Source organism: Protopterus annectens, chromosome 5.part0, assembly GCF_019279795.1.
Source record: "Protopterus annectens isolate FY-2018-M chromosome 5.part0, PAN1.0, whole genome shotgun sequence".
Taxonomy (NCBI): domain Eukaryota; kingdom Metazoa; phylum Chordata; order Ceratodontiformes; family Protopteridae; genus Protopterus; species Protopterus annectens.
The window spans coordinates 1,260,328,414-1,260,348,532 of record NC_056735.1 but is presented as its reverse complement, the minus strand read 5'-3'; positions in this window follow the sequence as shown (position 1 = coordinate 1,260,348,532).

Genomic DNA, 20,119 nt, shown 5'->3' with positions numbered 1-20,119 from the left:
ACATCCTTGGTAGAGCCTGAATACACATGTATATTGTTCTTTTGGGTAGGGGTGCAGAAGTACAGAGAGCATTATATATTATTGTGTGATGTTTATCTTGCTGAACATACAGGGTTGCTGTGTACCTGTTAGTCTAACAAGGCAAGTAGTCTGTCTGGTTAGCTCCCACTTGTGGACATATCCAAATGGTAGCCAGATGTTAGCCTATTATTCTTTGTCTGTGCACCACACCGGTCTTTTCTGCACTGGAACAATGGCATTGTCACAGTTGGTTGCTAACAGTACATGGCTACATCCTTTGATATTTCTGTGTTGTACTCCTACATAAGGGTATACTTGTGGGACTTGTTCCAAAGCTATTTGCAGAGTGTGTAACAGCAGACAAGCTGAAATGCCTGTGTGTTTCTGCCTCTGCCAGGCCTCTTATACACTCAGGTATATATTTGAACAGCCTCAGGGAAAGGTACATATAAGTGGGGTACACCTGTAATATATTACAGACATTAAGTTGAGACTGTGAGTGAATCAGAGCATATGTATTAATACACATTTTCCGACGTGCATGTAGTGTGTACTATTACTTATTGACATTATTCATTAAGTGTAATTCCCCACTCTTCGGCCTACCAACAGTACTTTTCAGAGGGATTCTGAGGGACAAAGCTAACATTTGTTTAGGAATCAGGGACATCCCTGAAAAGCAGTCACAGTTGGGAAGTATGGCATCTGCCCTATTCAAATATGCCAGTGTTTATCTTGCTCTGATACTGTGTGGGGTTTGTAAAGTGCTAATGTAACATTATTTCCTGCTAGAATGGCCGGTTCTCTTTTCACAGTCATGTCTTGCAATTCCACAACAACTGCTGGTAAAGATCCACAGAACAAGATTTGTGTTATGACATTTCTATTTTCCCTTTACATTCACTCATTGTAATGCATGATATATTTATTACAGTACCAATGTGTTGTAAATCTACTGTGACCTAGTGGTACTTCATGCAGTCTAGTGTGTCCAAGGTCCGGCGTTCGAGACCGACAGAGGTGTTTTATTTTTCTGCTCAGCAGAACAAGGGCCCTGCCATGCAGAGTGACTAAGGCACTTTTAAGCAGTTGTAAGCTGGTTTGCACGGGTTTGCGTGACACTTAGCGATGCTTAGCTAAGCACACACATGCGCACACTCGCTTAAACTCACTTACTACTGCTTAAAAGTGCTTACACCGCTAACCCCCGTACTAATTTCTTTGAAAGAAAAGAAAATGGGCAGATAGGAAAGTGGTGAAAAAGGGGGCACATAGAGGGAAAGACAGTAGGGAAACAAGCTCGGAATGTGCAGGACGGGTGTAGGGAAGGTCCATAGCTGTCCATTTCTTTACCAGCAACAGCTGTGCATATGCAATAAATTTGGAGTAAAATTCTAAACCTTCCACCCCTGAGAGAGGGTGAGGACAACAAAGTCTTTTGTACTGCCAATTATAATTATCAGTTTATATGTCCAGTGGACATGTGTGCGAAATGGGAAGCTATGTATGGGGCACAATTTTTTTGTGGGAACAGATTGCCTTTTTTTTTTTTCAGGTGAGAGTGGAAAGTGAGGTAGAGGAAGTAGGTATATTTGGGGAAGTAGGTTGGGGAGATAAACAGACAAGACAAACAAGATGCATATAGGGGCGGAGTATGACACATGGGGTGAGTGAACACAATTGACGGGGACGGATGTTTGGAAATCGCAAGCACATGAGCCCACAGATGGTAAAAGTGGAACTGAGATCCCCACCCATGGGCAGTCACCACTGCACCTTCACAGCCCCGAGGGTGGCTGTGCTGGGGGCTGTGTACCCGTGAGTTGTGCCACTCTCGCCTCGAGCTGGCATAGGGGATCAGCGACTGAACGCTGGATCTCCCTACACACCACAGCCCAGACCCTTTGGAGGGTGACAGGTGGCCCTTCTCCACCCATGTTTGCACGGGGGGGATGAGCCCCATCCCCTGCAGCATTTCCACCTGAAGGTGGCACAGGACCAACGGAGGAGGGGAGCCCGGGCTGGGCACTGGACCTGCTGGTGCCAGGTGCAATTGCCAGCTGAGGAGAGACAGGTGGGTCCACTGGGACCGGCCTTCCCATACGTTCTGTGATTAGATGTGTGTAATTACAACATAAACAACAGCATTCCAAATTAGTTGTAACAACATGCAGTAATATTCCCATTAACCCAACACACCAAGGTTCCAACAGTTGAACAGCAAGCATAACATATGCATATATTGAATGACAGTGGACATTCCAACAGCATGCAGGGATGATTGGTGGCAACAGGCCACCAAGATTGTGGTGTCTGAACAGGGCACATGCATCAAAGTAAATGCAGATATTTATAGAACAATAGGACATATGTCCCAACAAATGTTTTGAGATTAGACATACCCATTGAGTTGTGGAATTGTATTGTTTATGCACATACAGTACAGTGTAGAAAGAAACCTCAATTAACATCTTATAAGTACTTTTAGTCTACACTACATTCCTATTGACTGCAGGTGTATATCCCCTATATGTATTATCACACTTGGCAACATGCATAGGTTGTGTAATGGGTTTGGCTAGTTCATTATATACTTGACCTATATCTGACATACTAACTGTCCAAGATGCAGATGCTACTGCTACATATTTATTTATTTTATTTATATTTCTATATCTACATATCTGAATGTGTTCATGTGACATTTTCAGTTAAATTTCTACAGAACCCTACATTTCGTGTAGCACGCTCACATTTCTGGGGAACACATTAACAAGCTACTCGTGTGCCAGATTTACTTATGAATGCCAGCCATTAACTGACTGTTGAGAACTGTATATATGCTTCACAGCTACTGGCACTTCCATCATCCACTTTATATGGGACTGCCCAACTGTGGGTTGACAGCACTTATTACAACAGTACTATTTGTATAATGCAAGGGTACAACAACATTTCAAAGTAAGTGACACAGACAAACTCCAAGTATTATACCTTTATTAATTACATTACACACTTTTCTACAGGCTCTCTCCTTTATTTGATATTACAGTGCATACGGAAGACATATTCAAGACATATTATACCTTTATTAATAGGTTACAACACTCTTTTTCAGGCTCGCTCACTTATTTTATATGACAGTACATGCACAGATATTATTCCGGACATATTTTACCTTTCTTAATGGGTTACTACACTCTTTTTCTGTCTCTCTGACTTATTTTATATAACAGTACATGCAGAGGAATTATTCAGGGCATTTTATGGTTGTATTATTGGGCTACAACACTTTCTTTCAGGCTCTCTTACCTATTTTATATAACAATACATGCAGAATAATTACTAACCTGCCTGGTGGTGCAACCTTAGCAGCCTATCTGCATAGGCTTGCTGATTCGCAGCACGGACACCTGCAGCTGTGAAGTAAATGAAGAGATATTGAGACATACCTATCCATTATATAGACTAAATTAGCATGTCTTACATACTGCATTCCATGGCTACCTACTCAGTAGTGGGGCATCTTGCATGTCACAGGCCTCCTGTATCCATTGTTTCAGTAGGTGCTGCTTCCGTCTCTTCAGGTCTGCATGGTAGTGACGGACCTGCTCACCAGTCCGAGGAATGCCTGTGGCACTGGTGAGATCATGAGCAACTGGTTCCTAGCCTCTGTTTTGTACTCCGTCCCTTGTAACTGACCCTGCAGGAGTCTTGACTCATGACGGTGGACAAGGAGCCAAACTATGTATTTTGAATCCTCGATGCCCCAGCGTTGCGCTTGAAAGCGAGTACCCTCTCCAGCACCAGCCATTCTAACTGCAGATGGGAGCTACAATCAGTTATGGCAAGTATTCCCACCTATTGGGCTTAAATATGCCGAATTTCCTGCACTTTTTTGTGATTGGCCATTTTTGAAAATTCTCGGCTGACTGCAGACATGCTTAGCAATGGTTAATCTACCATTTATAAGTATATGTATGTTAACAGTGGCTGTTTATCCTAAGCTGTCATGGCTTAGTGGTTCAGTACTTTGATTATGGTGCAGAGTGTCCTGAGTTTGAACCTTGTCATTGTGTTTTATTTTACTACTGTCCAGACAGGCTAGGGGGTGTGGCTGTGTTTAGGCAGCTTTGCTCTACGTTGCTCCACATTGCCCGACGGTGCGCTGGTTGTCACAGTGCGCAACTCTGCACAAACCGATTGCACTGGGTAAAGCACTATTTAGCTATGGGCAACTATATTGTGCTGGGTAAAGCGTTGCTTAACTGCGGGCAATTATATGTCAGGATCCTTTATAAATATACATTTTGTTCACTGATATATATAGGCCATTTCAATGCTTTTTAGTAAAATTTGAATCATATATGTCAGGAATTATTTCATATACTAATTTAAAACATAAAATAGAAAGGGAAGTGGTGGGACTCGAGCCGTGAATGCCTCCTCTTTGTGCGAAGGCTCTACCACTATGCTTTTTGGCTTAATTTGCATATACATTCCTTATTATGCTATTCAATGTCGAGATTGCTAACTGCAGCTAAGCAATGGGCACACCTGCACAAACAAGTGCAAATACGGGCAGCTATATCAGGAATTAGAAAAAAAATTAAAGTTTTACTTTTCATAACTGTACTGGGGCTTTACAATGTGAGGGGGTGTAGTGTTGGGTACGTAGACATTTGAGCGGACGCGCTCATGTGTGTTGACATTTCATAATTCAGACACTTGCAGGGGCGTGGACCTTTGGACTGCTCGGCAGTCAGACATGCCCCCTGCCTTCCTGCATGGTCCATGTTGGACTTGGAGTGGAGTCAGCATGCCCTCATGAATATGCATGACACACTGACATCATACCGTTCAACTGCAGTTTCTGAGTAAGACTTATTTACTCTTACACAGAGGATTCGTGAATCCGGGGGATAATATAAAATATACACATATATGATATATATATATATATATATATATATATATATATATATATCTATGAAGAAAAAAGAGAATAAACGTTCTCCAGAGGTATAAATGCACTCCCAGTTAAAACCACAACCGTGGTTAACAAAACAATTATCATAAAATACTGGTAGAGCAAACCAAGGCACAACAACAATAAAAATATCATAAAAATGTTTTATTTGTATGAGCGCATTCATGGCTAGAACCTGCCGCTTCATCAGACATTTGAAAACCATTTCAGGATGTAAAAACTCACTTGAACTGTCAATAAATTTACACCAGTTGCAATTTTTACAAGGGAGAGTCCCATTTACTTGGTTTAAACCAATATGCATAACTTCTTTAGGGAAACATAGTAATCTTTTTAGATTCTTTTTATTTTTATACGTAACATTAGGTTTTTTGCCCACTATGGAGGCTACGTCTAAGTCAGTGGTTAATACAGACCAATTATTTTTTACAACTTCCTCGATACTATGAATATTTCCTGAATGAGTAAGAGGCATGCTAAGCAGATATTTATCTCTATCAGTCTGCAAAGAATTTCTCCTAGGTCTATCAGAAAAATACGGTTTCGCCTCATTATTGCGAGACTGTACTACCTTGTTTAAAAATGGTGTCAATTTCTTTTTTGCTATATCCTCTTTCACAGAATCTCATTGGAAGGGAAAGGGTTTCATTATTAAAATCCACATCACTGGCATTTAACCTAGATGCACGAAGACCTTGACTTTTAATAATATTACAATAAATATATGGTGGATGCATGCTTTTTCTATGTAGGTAATTATTACTATAACAACTTTAGTTTAGACAGTATGGCAGGTGTTGGAGAGGGCATGCACTTTCAGGTGCAGTGCTGGTGCATACAGGATTCCAAGGTCATGGTAGGACTCCTGTTAAAAAAAAACATGATGTCAGACTGCTGCAGGACCAGTACCAGGGCTCCCAATATAAAGCAGAAGCTGGAAAAAGTCTCACCCATGATCTCATCAGTGCCACTGGTATCCCTCGGACTATGTCAACTTGAAACTGAGGAAGAGGGAGCTCTTGGAACAGTGGGTACAAGAGGCAAGAGAGAGGGGAGATGTCCCAGCAGTGTGTAAGGAAGTCCAGCCTGTGTATGTCATGGATAGGTATACATAAATGTTTCTCTATTTTCATTAGAGCTCCAGCTGAGTGGGCTGTAAACCAGGAAGCCCATGCCAGTAGGTTGCAAAGGCTGCATTACGAGGCTGGTGAGTAACAATCCTGCTTGTAGTAGTCATACCAAATAAATATAAAGGAGTAAAATGTCACCTGGCAGTATAAAAAATGTGCATGGTTTGTACTGAATAAACCAGACAATATGACAGTAATAGTCCCATATAGGTCATATTTAAATAAAAGTGTAACTGCATGGTAATAAATTTCTAAATCCTGGACTGGTTGTGTTTACTCCTGTATTGTATGGCCTGACATGTTGCATTCACTAAGATCTGATATCTGAATAGTAATGTTGCGTTAACCACTGTTTTCCACACTGTGCTACATAAAAATATGTCTAGAATGTCTGTATAAGAATGCTGTAATTACAAGGTCAAACTGTACAACCAAGAGAGACTTAGACAGAAAACACTGATAAAAAAAACAGCAGTTTCTTAACTCATTCACTCTGGAGCAGCTCAGAAAAAGCTGCCGCTTAATTGTACCATAGGAACAACAGTGCAGCCTGAGATCATTTTCAGAAAATCCATTTCTAATACCATATGGAAAACAAATGTTCATAATTCTTTAAGTATAAGAACTAGACTAAAAATGTAAATGTGAAAGTTGTTCAGCAGACACTGACCTTTCCAACAGTGTAAATGTTGATAGTACATATTCAAGTCATTATTAAATATTTGGCATGAATGCTGATATTGTGCATATTTTTTACCTTTTTGGAAATGCAAAGCACAATATCTTGGTCAATGTGCCATGTAGACCCAAACAATTTGCAGTTAATTTGTTTGTATGAATGTCAGCTTTAAAATTATACCTTAACCATTACTGTGTGATGCTCCTTTATGGAGCTATTCACAGAAATATGATTAATATAATATTTCTCAAAATTGATAAATAAACAAAGCATACTATCTCATCACCTGTAACAGACAGAGGGTACATATCAGTGTAGAAATTGTGTCTCAATGTCAGCTTCAAAATGATGTATCATTTCTGTCATCACCATGCTCCCTTGCAAATATATGGGCATAATAATGAGAAGTATTAGAAATGTATAATGTTCATAATCCTACAAGACTAAATAAACTGTGATATCTGTACATGTCTACACTGCACAGACATAGTTCTTTTACCATGTTGTAAGGAGTAAAACTGTCTTCAAAATGAGGCATTACTTGGCACACTGACAAGCTCCCTTGCAAAGATATTTACCAAAATATGAAAAAAAATCATAATTTCTATAACCAAAGTCCGAAACAAACTTTGATATCTATACATGTGTACAACATATAGGCACAGTTATTTTACCATGTTGGAAGTCTGAATACTGTCTTCAAAATGAGGTATTACCACATTCAGATGCTCCCTTGCAAAGTTATTTACCAAAATATGAAAACAATCATAATTTCCATAACCATAAGTCCAAAACAAACTTTAATATCTGTACATGTAGAACAGAAAGTCACAGTTCTGTTACCATGTTGGAACTATGAATACTGTGTTCAAAATGAGGTATTACGTAGCACATTCAGATGCTCCCTTGCAAAGTTATTTACCAATATATGACAAAAAATCATAATTTCCATAAACATAAGTCTGAAACAAACTTTGATATCTGTACATGTGTACAACATACAAGCTATCAGTTCTTTTACCATGTTGGAAGTATGAATACTATCTTCAAAATGAGGTATTACTTAACACATTCATATGCTCTCTTGCAAATGTATTTACCAAAATATGAAAGAAAATCATAATTTCCATAACCATAAGTCTGAAACAAACTTTGATATCTGTACATGTGTACAACATACAGGGACAGTTATTTTACCATGTTGGAACTATCATTACTGACTTCAAAATGAGGTATTACTTAGAACATTTACAACTTTCCTAGAAAAAGTATTTACCAGAATATGAATATTATAACTATCATAACCTAAGTCATAAATTGTGATATCTGTACATGCGTACAGCATACAGATAGTTATTTTACTATATTAAAATGAGGTTTTACTCAACATGTTGACAAGTTCCCTAGCAGACTTATACAACAAAATATGACAATCAGTGGCATTTCAGGGCATCTGAAGTGCCCTATACCTGTGTTTGCAAGGTGATAATGACTTTTAGTAATGTGAATAACAGTGGCAGCTGCTGATGGTTTTACCTGACAAGTGATAATGACTCAGTGTTGCACTGTAACTGCACATACTGTAAACTACTAATGTGATAATGACTTGCATTTCATTACTGCAAGGTTCTGCATGCTCATACAAATGTGATAATTGATGCACATAACCTTTTGAGCAAACATTCATTACATTCCTGGTGCAGGTGTAATGTAAGATTGAGTCATTACTATCTGTCAGAAAAAGACCACAGTAATTCGGTAAAAGTTGTATGTTACTTATATATTACTGAGCCCTTCTCTCAACTGAATTTTACACATGACTGGCAAAGGAAGAAATGTTGTCTAAAATATATGGTTGCTCCATGCCAGAATTAGTGTACAAGTTATAACATTTATTTCACTGAGCCATCAACTGATTAAAATCAGAAAATCACAAATATCTAAACTGTCTGGTTGATTCATGTAAGAATTAGTGCAAAAGTAATAACTTTTATCTCACTGAACCATCCCTCTGATTAGAATCAGATTAGAATCAGACACAAGTGACAAAGCCAAAACAATTGCCCAAAAGAGCTGGTTGATCAATGCTACAGCTGGTTTAAAATCAGTAATAACGTATAGGTTCATAGGTTCATAGGTTGGTACTAGGCTATCAGCCCTAGGGCCTATATAAGCCTAGCCATAACAATTCCCTGGCTATTTCTTTCCACACTATTTACTTCCCTAAACCCCTGTCTAGCAGGGTGACTGATGTGATCCCTGGGGTGAATTTCCTTTCTCCCATCCAATCATCAAGGTTCCTTTTGAAGAGGGCCAAACAGGCACTCAGCTTGACATGTATGAGCAATCTATTCCTCTGGGTCAGGAACCTATCCCTCCAGCATGTTTTGTTTATTGTGATGACAAGGTTTAGATCCCTGGAGTGTGTGACTCTGAGGGATTGGGATTTCTTTAAGTGCAGCATGTCCAACAGCTCTGGGTTTGACATGGCCTTGTATGTTAAGCAGAGATTACCTCTGAGTAGATGATATGTGACAGAGTATAGCTGGAGTTTTTTAAGGCAGTCAGCATAGGGCATCTGCTTTAGGCCTGTGATACTTTTAGTGAGGTATTTCTGTGGCCTTTACAGTTGTTGCAGATGTCTTGAGAGGTACATACCAAACAGGGCATTGTATTCTATAATGGGTCTAATGAGGGATGAGTACAGTGGGACAATGACCTCCTTTTTTCTGGATGAAAAGCCCTTAGTCATGAGGTGTACCACATAGAAGGATTTCCTGACTGTTGTGGCGATGTGGTTATCGAAGGTGAGACCACTGTTCACCTGTGTCCCTAAGTCTCTTATCACACTTTCGGTGTTTAGTGTACTGTCACCTATATGGTAATTCACGGATACATGTTTTTTTCCCAAAGGGGATAACTATACATTTCTTGGCATTGAGCTTGAGTCCATGGCTCTGGCACCAAGCATCTGTTTCTGTAAGGCCCTTTTGTAGAGTATCCACATCATTTGGGGATTCAATAATGGCTCCCAGTTTGCAGTCATCTGCGAACTTTGTTATCCAGAGTCCCTTAGTGTTGGCCTGTACTTCAGAGAAGTAAATGCCAAACAAGAGCGGTCCCAGGACTGAACCCTGAGGTACTCCACTTGTCACTTGTCTGGAGCTGGATTTGGAGTCGGCTCCTTTTACAGTGCGGGTTCTATCAGTAAGCCAGTTAGCAACCCATTGGGTGACGTAGGGATTAATGCCCAGCTTAGTAAGTTTATCTATGATTCCAGTGTGGGGGATGGTGCCAAAGGCCTTGGTAAGATCTAGATAGGCTGTGTGGACCACCTTACCCTTGTCCATGGCTCTGGAGACTGACTCGAAGAAGTCAATCAGGTTCAGGAGACAAGATCGACCCTTCACAAACCCAAACAGGGTGGGGTCCAGTGTTTGAAGGTTGCCAATGTCTTTGTTTATAAGTTCCATGATAATACCCTCCATGGCCTTGCAGATAAGGCTTGTCTGACTGATGGGACGGTAGTTTCCGGGATCCAAGGTGGATCCCCCCTTGTGGAGTGGGATAACTGTAGCTCTGTGCCACTCAATGGGCATGAAACCTGAGGTGAGGCTATGATTAAACATGACACTTAGGTGAGGTGCCAGTTCATATTGTAGTTCATTTAGTACACAGCCCAGGATGTCATCTGGTCCCATGGATGCTGTATTCTTAGCTTTGGAGAGTGCATTTTTTACCTGTGTGGTCGTTATTACCAGAATTTGGCAATCTTCCGGTATTGAGATGGGCCATTTAGGGGTGAGAGGGGGTGAAGTTGGCACTGAATCGATCTGCCAGGATATTGGCAATATACTTGGGATCAGTATATTTAATGCCATTCTGTTTTATCTCAGAGCAGATCTGAGCATTGTCATTTAGATTCTTGACATAGTTATAGAATGCCTTGTGGTTGTCTTTGGAATCTTTGGCAATTTTATTTTCATAACTAGTTTTGGAGGATTTTATGAGGGATCTCAGTATCTTACTGAGGCTGTTAAGGAAGTTTTTTGCATCCTGGTATATCTCACTAAGCCATTTCTCTCACCCAAACATGTTTTGGCATATCATAGGTAACTTATTCAGTTGACACTTTCAGATTTGTAGCTTAGTTCCAGCTATGGCTCTGACATTACCTTTCTTTATAAGCTGCAGGGGTGGTCTATGCTATTGGACTGCAGGACTGCAGCCCCCCCAACTGTAAAAGAAAGAAGAAAGAAAATAAAAATAAATAATCGTGGACCTTTGTGCATGTACACTCGCGGCATTTACGACATCCAGACTGCTGCTGAACCAGTCCGGAGCATGCGCAGAGCTCCGGACTAATTCAGCAGCAGTCCAGATTAGAAACGCAGCAGTCAGGACATCTCAGAAGTCTATGCAGGTAGTTAAAACTGCATAGACTTGGAAAGGGATCGGACTGCAACATCGGCAGGCTGACCTGCTCTCGCGGGATGGAAGGACTTCACCACGGGATCGGTGACATCACACGGAGCTTAGCGGAATATGGAGCTATGCAACGGAAGGCCCTGGACCAAGTAAGGTAAGTTAATTGTGTGTGTGTGTTTGTGTGTGTGTGTGCGTGTGTGTGTGTGTGTGTGTGTGTGTGTGTGTGTGTGTGTGTTTGTGTGTTACAAATGGTTCAACTTCCCTACTAACTGAGAAGGGTGTTATCAGTGTAAACATTCATGTTTATTATTGATGTACGTTTTCCAAAGAGTGTAAAGAACAGTTAATTTCAAACAGACCATCAAATTAACCTTTCTTAACTGCTGCCCAGTGAATTTGTGATCACACACTCAAACATAAAACTTGAGGATGGCTTTGGAAAACTTGCTGTCCTATTACTTGTGGTAGCTTTAACTTTTCTTTTGTTTCATTTTGACTGGCTTTAGCTTATAAAACAGCAAGAAGTGCCTTTATCATTTTCAGTTCTATAGCTCTTTGTATAAATTAATTTTGGTTCTACCCACATTAACATACGGACAAAAATGGATTAAACTGAGACTCTAATACTAAATGACTAAATGCTTACTCTTCCTTCCATTCACACAGACACACAACCACACATGTCTGACACACGTACGTGCACTTACTCAGTAAACTATGAGTTCAGTATTATTTATTTATTGTCCAGTGCCTTCTGGTGCAAACTTGCAAATGTGTTCATATACTATTTTTTTTCATATAGCTAACTAGTTTTATTTGTTCTAAATTAGGTAATTCTTACCCTTTTATGACAACATAAGCAACTTTTAACGGTCATCCTGTAAGATTATGCCATATGAAGGATGGAAGAAGAAATAGAGCACTATAAGACAGTGGTGTAGCAGTGCAGCTGTGATTCAGTTAAATCTTTCAGACTCTAGTTTGATTTTCAAACTATACAGAGCAGAAAAAATAACATCTTGCTTGTTAACCTACTCTGCTTATTTTATATACATGACACCTGACAAAAATCATAAGGCTGAGAATAGATTTTGAGAAGTCAGCTGAAACATGGCAACTTGAAATTCACTCCTAAAGAAATGCAAAATAAATTGACTAGTTAACAAAAAAGCCAGGGAAGTTGTTCACATCTGATGGCAAAATAACATCAGCAAAAAATTAGGAAAGGGCAATTGTGATGTAATCATGCCAGGTAGCCTAAAAGTCAGAAAGCATTACAGTATGGTATCCTAAGGGAAAGATAGAAAAATGTTGGGATGCATAAAAAAGGTACAATTAGAAGAAAAGACATTGTTATTCCTTTAGACATCTGGCAAGTACTTGCATCCATGTACAAAAGTTTGCTTTCATCCATAGTTGCAGAACACTGAATAAATGTGACTAAATTCATGTAAGTGGATAGAGTAGTACTTTGACTTTATTGATTCATAAGGAAAGGCAGGACATTTTTGACTTTAAACACTTTTGTAGACTTTTTAAATTACGTCATCAAATCTGTTGTGAAAATATGTCTGTTCTATTTCATGACAGTTATTACAAATCTGTTATAAACATACCCCCCGCACACACACTTATTGTCCAGCTTTTAACTTTAGTTTGTTGATACTCAATGACATGAAAGCCAGTGTGGTTAAATTGCTAAATGATCTGAGATTATTTGTTAGAAAGTTAGATTAAAGTATATTTTATATGCTGTCAAGCATTATGATTGTGTGTATAATGCCCCAGTTGCTCTGTACTGGTGGCTACAGAGAACACATGGTGGTAGATAGAGAATACCTCAGGCTTAAACCCTGTAACTTGGGTAGAGGTGGCAAGGGCCTTAATTGCAGATTTCGTGCCTCATATTTGTTCTGTTCTGTTCTGTTCCTCATAAAATCTGTGGTTTCTGTATTTTAGTTTCATACAGATTCAGTAGTGCAGTGATGCACTGGTAGCATTGTTGCCTGATAGCTATAGGTTCTCTGGTTTGATTCTTGGCTGGGGTGCTTTCAGTGTGGATTTTGTATGTTAGTTAACAACTGTTAAAGAAATAGATATCAGGCATTTAAATTTCAGACTTTATATTCTTCAGATAGTACATGGTAACACAAAACCTTTTATTCTAGCAATTTCTAAGTTTATAACATGGATATGTGCAATTTGTCCCTATTTGTGGGACTGTATTCCCCCATTATTGGCTTTGTCCAGGTTTTTTGTGCTAAGGTTTAGAGCTATGGTGAGAACTGAATTAACTGAATATGTTTGGCGGCTGTATTCCCCCATTACTGGCTTTGTTCACATGTTTTTTGCTAAGAGGTTGAGAGCTATGGTGAGAACTGAATTCACTAAATAGTAGCCATTTAAGTTTCAGTCTTGCTGTCTTTCACAAAACAGATGATTTGGCATAGTGGAATGTTGTTCTGGCCATTTTGCACAGGGTCCTGGGTTCAGTATTTGGTAATGAAATGTATGGTAGTAACACAGCATTTTATTCTAGCAACTTTCCAACATTATACAAGCAATGTTTAAAATGTGTCCCTGGTTTTTGGGCTTTTGTCCCCCCCAAATAAATTTTGGCTTTTTCCAGATTTCTTGTGCTGCAAAGTTCAGAGATACAGCTGAGTGTCGAGTAGAATTATAAGGAGCTGAGAGCTGCAGGAGAACAAAAGTTTAGTGCTGCTTATGCGGAGTCAGCTTGCATTGTTAATAGCACAACAAGTAGGGTGTTCAGTTTTGATGCAGGAGGCTGTGGGTTCTACTTCCACAGTAAGTTGATGCGTTGCTGATACTCTACTGTGTTGTAAAGGGGGTGGATGCTGCAGTCCTTTTTGGTGAAGATACCTAGTAACTATGAACCTGTTATCAGTTTGCCATCCATTCCTTATTGCAATATTACTAGCTTATCATTTTTTTATTGCAACATAGGCAATTCATTCCTCAACGGCAACAGGCACTTTGTAGATGAAACAATGAAATATAAAGTTATTTGCTAGCAGCAACCTCTTCATTAGTCACAAATCTCTTTAATGTGGAATTATTTAGATGTCTTTTACTTCTGCAGAGATTGTACATATTTACTGATACTGGTGAATTGTAGAAGTTTGAGTAGACTTTTATGATGGAAATGTTCTGAACTGGGCATTTTTTACATTATTAGTGCATGCATTTTGTTTTATTGTTTACTGGAAAAATGCTCAAAACATTAAATTTAAAATGCCCTCTAACAGCTGTACTGTATTATACGAGGAATATAATTTAATACAATCAGGAAGGTGTATCAAAGAACACATGTATTTTTCCTGTGCAAGGAGCCTATGATTTGAAAATGGTCCAAAGTTAATCTTTATCTGCTACTGGACAGATATATTTTCTGTGAATGTGGGTTTCAATGCTGTTTCAATTAATGTGAGCTTCAAGGGCAGAGAAGTTTTAATGCTAATGTAGACAACCACAGCAAACAAGGAAAACTTGAAGAACCACACACGATAAACCAGCAACTCCGTAGAAGGAAATTTATTTAGAGCACACACCTTGGAAAAAAGAAGCATTTCTGATTTTGAAATTTGACACTATGTTCCCTGGTAGACTAAATCAGGAATGTTTCCGGAAAAGTTTTGTGTAAATATGTTTATAAGGTTCTGTTTTTTTTAAAAAAAAAAAAAACTGCATTGTAGCTTGTTAATTGATTAATTAATCTATTAAGGTGTAGTATAAATGGATGTGAAGTTTTTTAGGTTTTGTACTCTGTTAAAGGCTTTTGGCCGAGGCGCTAGAGGTTTCCAAGGTGTGTGCTCTTAATAAATTTCCTTCTACGGAGTTGCTGGTTTATCGTGTGTGGTTCTTCAAGTTTTAATGCTAAGTCTATTTTCCTTGTGAGACTGCATTGCTTTGTTTAGCAGATTTATATTAGTGTTTGTGCTGTAAAATGTACAATAAAACTTTTAAATGAAATCCAAATCATTGTAGAAGTAAAGCAGTATGCACATTATAGTGTTTATGGTAAATATGATGAAATAGCCAAGTCATGGTACATTGGAATAGCTGCAGGTGGGTGGCCCCATTCGACTATGATTTTATGAGGGGGAAGGGCAGCAAACTCAGACAGCCCCAGCTGAACTATACCTTTTAACTGTCCAGATTTTTGTAGAATGAATAGATTTTTGATTCTTATTTTTGTTTTGTTCCTCATAAAATTTACATTTTTCTGGCAAATCATTTAGGAATTAAGTCACTAAATAATGGCAGACATTGACTATCAGACTTAATACTCTTCAGGAAAATGCATGCTAAAGCAAGACCTGTTGTTCTGTCAACTGACTATGTTTACACAAGACCAACTTTTAGTACTGTTCATATGCTCACCCAATATATTTGGCCTTGTCCAAATTTCCTGTGCTAAGAGGATGAGAGGTACAGTCAAATAAATCACTTTATAGAATTAAGTATATCCAAACCTCTTAACTGTTCCTGATTTTGGCTCAAAATGTTGCTCTCCCTCTAATAATCCCTCCGCAAAATGACAAATCTGGAAGAAAACATGGAGGGTTTACAATTAATAAATAAATGTAATGATCAGTTAAAGATTACTTTTAATTTCAGAAATTAATGTAGATTATCTTATTTTGTCAGCTGCTCAAGTTAACAATAGTAATATTAAAAGTGTAACCAATAACCCACAACGAAAGTGCCAAAAAAACAAAGAATCGCTGTAAGTTGTCACCAACAAAAGTTTAATTGAATATTCCTCCTGCAAACGTTAAAAACAAATAAACACTCTTGTATATCACCTCATAAATAAAGACATAGGGAATTTGCAGACTTTGGATCCAACCCAGTTTGGCTTTGTCAAAGGCAGATCATGACTTTTAAACTTGGTTGACTTTTTCGAAACAGTCACCAAAGCCATTGATGAGGGAAAGGCAGTCCATACAGCCTACCTCGATCTGGCGAAGGCTTTCGACACAATACCCCACTCGGGTATCATTGAAAAACTCATCAGCTTAAATGTTAACCCATACATCACAAGATGGGTTGCAAACTGGCTGAGTGACAGAACCCACAGGGTCAGAGTTGCTGGCGCCATGTCAGACTCAAAGCCTGTCACAAGTGGTGTCCCACAGGGCTCAGTCCTGGGCCCACTCTTGTTTGGCATCTACTTTTCCGAAGTACAAGCAAACACAGGAGGGTTATGGCTGACAAAGTCTGCAGATGACTGCAAACTGAGCGCCGTGGTCGAAAACACATCTGACACAGATATCCTTCAGAAGGGTCTCACAGAAACGGATGACTGGTGCCAGAGCCATGGCCTAAAGTTAAATGCCAAAAAATGCATAGTCATACCCTTCGGGAAAAACAAGGTTACCCCTAGCTACCATATAGGTGGTAATCCTCTGAGCACAGAAGAAGTTATCAGGGACCTGGGGACCCAGGTTGACAGTAGCCTGTCATTCGACACCCATGTAGCTAAAGTAGTTAGGAAGACCTTCTACATTGCCCACCTTATCATGAAGGGATTCACATCTAGATCAAGGGAGGTCATAGTCTCCCTATACTCATCACTCATCAGACCAATGATTGAGTACAATGCCCCATTCGGAATGTATCTGACCCGACACTTGCAGCAGCTGGAGAGGCCACAAAAGTTCCTCACCAAAGGGATAAAGGGTCTCAAAAATCTGTCCTATGCTGCCCAACTGAAAGAACTCCAGCTCTATTCAGTCGCTTACCGCTTGCTCAGAGGTGACCTTTGCCTGACATACAAGGCCATGTCTAACCCAGATTTGATGAATATGCTTCACCTCAAAAAATCTAGATCCATCAGAGCCACAAGGGCGGGAGACTTAAACCTCGACATGGCTATTAATAGGACGTGCTGGAGGGATAGATTCATCACACAAAGACTCCCTATGCTGTGGAACAAAATCCCGGTATATGTGAGGCAGAGCACCTCGTTGGCCTTGTTCAAGAGAAATCTTGACCAATGGATGGGAGATCGCAGATATACTCCAGGGATTACGTCAGTGTCACTGCTAGACAGAGGCACAGCAAAATAATGGGTATAGTTCCCCATACAAAAGAGGTGGCGTAAGCCACAAAACTATGGGCTAGGCTTATAAATGCCCTCGGGCAGATAGCCTAGTATGAACCTATGAACCTATGAACCTATCATGAACTGCATATAACGCGTTTTCGTCCATACATCCAGGACTTCATCAGACAAATATCAGTAGCACACATTTACATTTATATAACTTGATTCATTAATTTATTCACATAAAATCCAATAAAACAAATTCAATTAATTCAAAATAGCGAATCAGTAACATCCTACTCATTAATATTAATGCCTATCTAATCAAAGTGTCATCGTGCTTTATGATATGTCTACCCTTTTATAACTCATCTCTTCTTGTGACAAAACATTATTTAACTTATCTGCTTAGTTCAAAATGAATACATTTATTTAAAAAAATAAATAAATATTATAGTTTAAAATGGTATCATTTCTTGTTAAAAATTTCTTTGTTAAGAACTGCAATTTAATTTCATTGTTGAGGAAACTAATGTAGACAAAAATTGTATAATAGCCCGCTATTATACAATTTTTGTCTACATTAGTTTCCTCAACAATGAAATTAAATTGCAGTTCTTAACAAAGAAATTTTTAACAAGAAATGATACCATTTTAAACTATAATATTTATTTATTTTTTTAAATAAATGTATTCATTTTGAACTAAGCAGATAAGTTAAATAATGTTTTGTCACAAGAAGAGATGAGTTATAAAAGGGTAGACATATCATAAAGCACGATGACACTTTGATTAGATAGGCATTAATATTAATGAGTAGGATGTTACTGATTCACTATTTTGAATTAATTGAATTTGTTTTATTGGATTTTATGTGAATAAATTAATGAATCAAGTTATATAAATGTAAATGTTTGCTACTGATATTTGTCTGATGAAGTCCTGGATGTATGGACGAAAACGCGTTATATGCAGTTCATGATACAAGAGCGTTTATTTGTTTTTAACGTTTGCAAGAGGAATATTCAATTAAACTTTTGTTGGTGACAACTTACAGCGATTCCTTGGTTTTTTGGCACTTTCGTTGTGGGTTACTGGTTATATTTCAGTGCCTTGTGCTGTTTTGTTTGTGGACTTAATATTAAAAGTGTCCCTTCTTTGCAGGTTCCCAGCTGTATTGTGTGGGTATGTTATATTTTTGCATCACATTTTTGGTCTGTTTTTCATAAAATTGTGGTTTTCTTGCAAATTAGTGGCAGATCATTAAACATTGATGTTAGAAAATAATGACAGATATTTCAGTTTCAGATTTCATACCCTTCAGAAAATCCATACTAATGCAAGACCTATTCTATTATCTTCTTAAGTTTATAAGAGCTATATTTAAAAATTGTCCTTATTTTTGGGCCTTTGTCCCACTTATGTTTATGGCTTTGTCCAGATTTCTTGCTTTGAGGTTGAGAGGTAAGACAAATGTGTCAGGGTCATCACAGTCAGCCAGAGACATTTCAAATTGTGATATACTTGTTGCACCCCCACTCCCCCATGTAGTGACTCTGGATGTGTCCAAGCAAGACAAGGAACAGTTATGCAGTGTAAATGTGCAGAGTATCCCCCGATCCAAGGCAGACACAAGTATTATAGTGGCATTTCATCTGTCCTTGATTTTGAAGAATGTTCTGATTTTCTGTCTTATTTTTAAACTGTTGATTTATGCTTCTTATTCAGAAAATGCATGTTGTTGCAATGCCTGTTGCTCTGTGTTTTAAGTAGCAGTGCTTCAATGACCATCAGGTATGCTTGTCTGAGACTGCAAGATGCAAGTAAGCTTTAATAAGCATGCTGTTAAAGAATTATCAACAGTGAAGGCCTTTTTGTTGCTGCCATGCAGAGAATATTTTCATAACTAGATAGCATGTAATCCTTAAGTACTGAAATGCATATGACAGTATTTGTAATAAAGGACAGGATTACAGTATTTTCAGAAGCTCATTACATTTGTTGGAGACTTCAGTCATCTTTGCAGGCTTTACCCGTAAACTAAACAGAATGCCAATCTATCATGTGTGGTCCATAACCTGTGCAGTAATTCTTTAAGCAATTTATCTTGAGCTTGTTTCTTGTTTGCTGTTCATTTTTTAATTTGATCATGTTTTCCCCATGAAACAAGTAGATAGTTGTTGTAAGGCAGCAGGTCTTTTTTGGATAAGAAACATTTTTACAAGTGGGGGTATTGCTACTTTCAGCATGTTACTTTGTACTTTTATAAAGCTAAATATAAATTATAATTAGAACTGCAGTGCAAGGAGAAGTGGTTTGAGTTGAATGCTGCTTGTTTTTTATACCTGATTTCAACTAGCATTCCAGTAATGTATTTAAAAAGTAATTTATTTTTTCATGCCTCACAACCTTTTTGTTTCCATCTAGATATTAAGTAAGCTGTCGTAGTCAATGCATTGATGTATTTTTTTCTTCTCCACTTAATTTTGTCTTGATTGGACTCTTATAATGACGGTTTGGCACCCAGGGCAGCATATTTTATTGAAGTCCCAGTTTCTGTGGTTTTTGAGCATAGCTCCACCTCTTTCTAGTTGACCACACCCCTTCCCATTTGCCCCCACCCATTCAGCTGTCTCCTGCAGCCCCCCTTTGATTTGTAGTCACCAGCCGCCACTGATAAGCTGTGCAATATAGAAGGACTTTCTTACAACAATGGCACATGCTGGGTCAAAGTTAGATTACTGTCCACATAAGTTCCCAACCCTGAACACCTGGGTCAACTCTTAGGGGTGTATTGT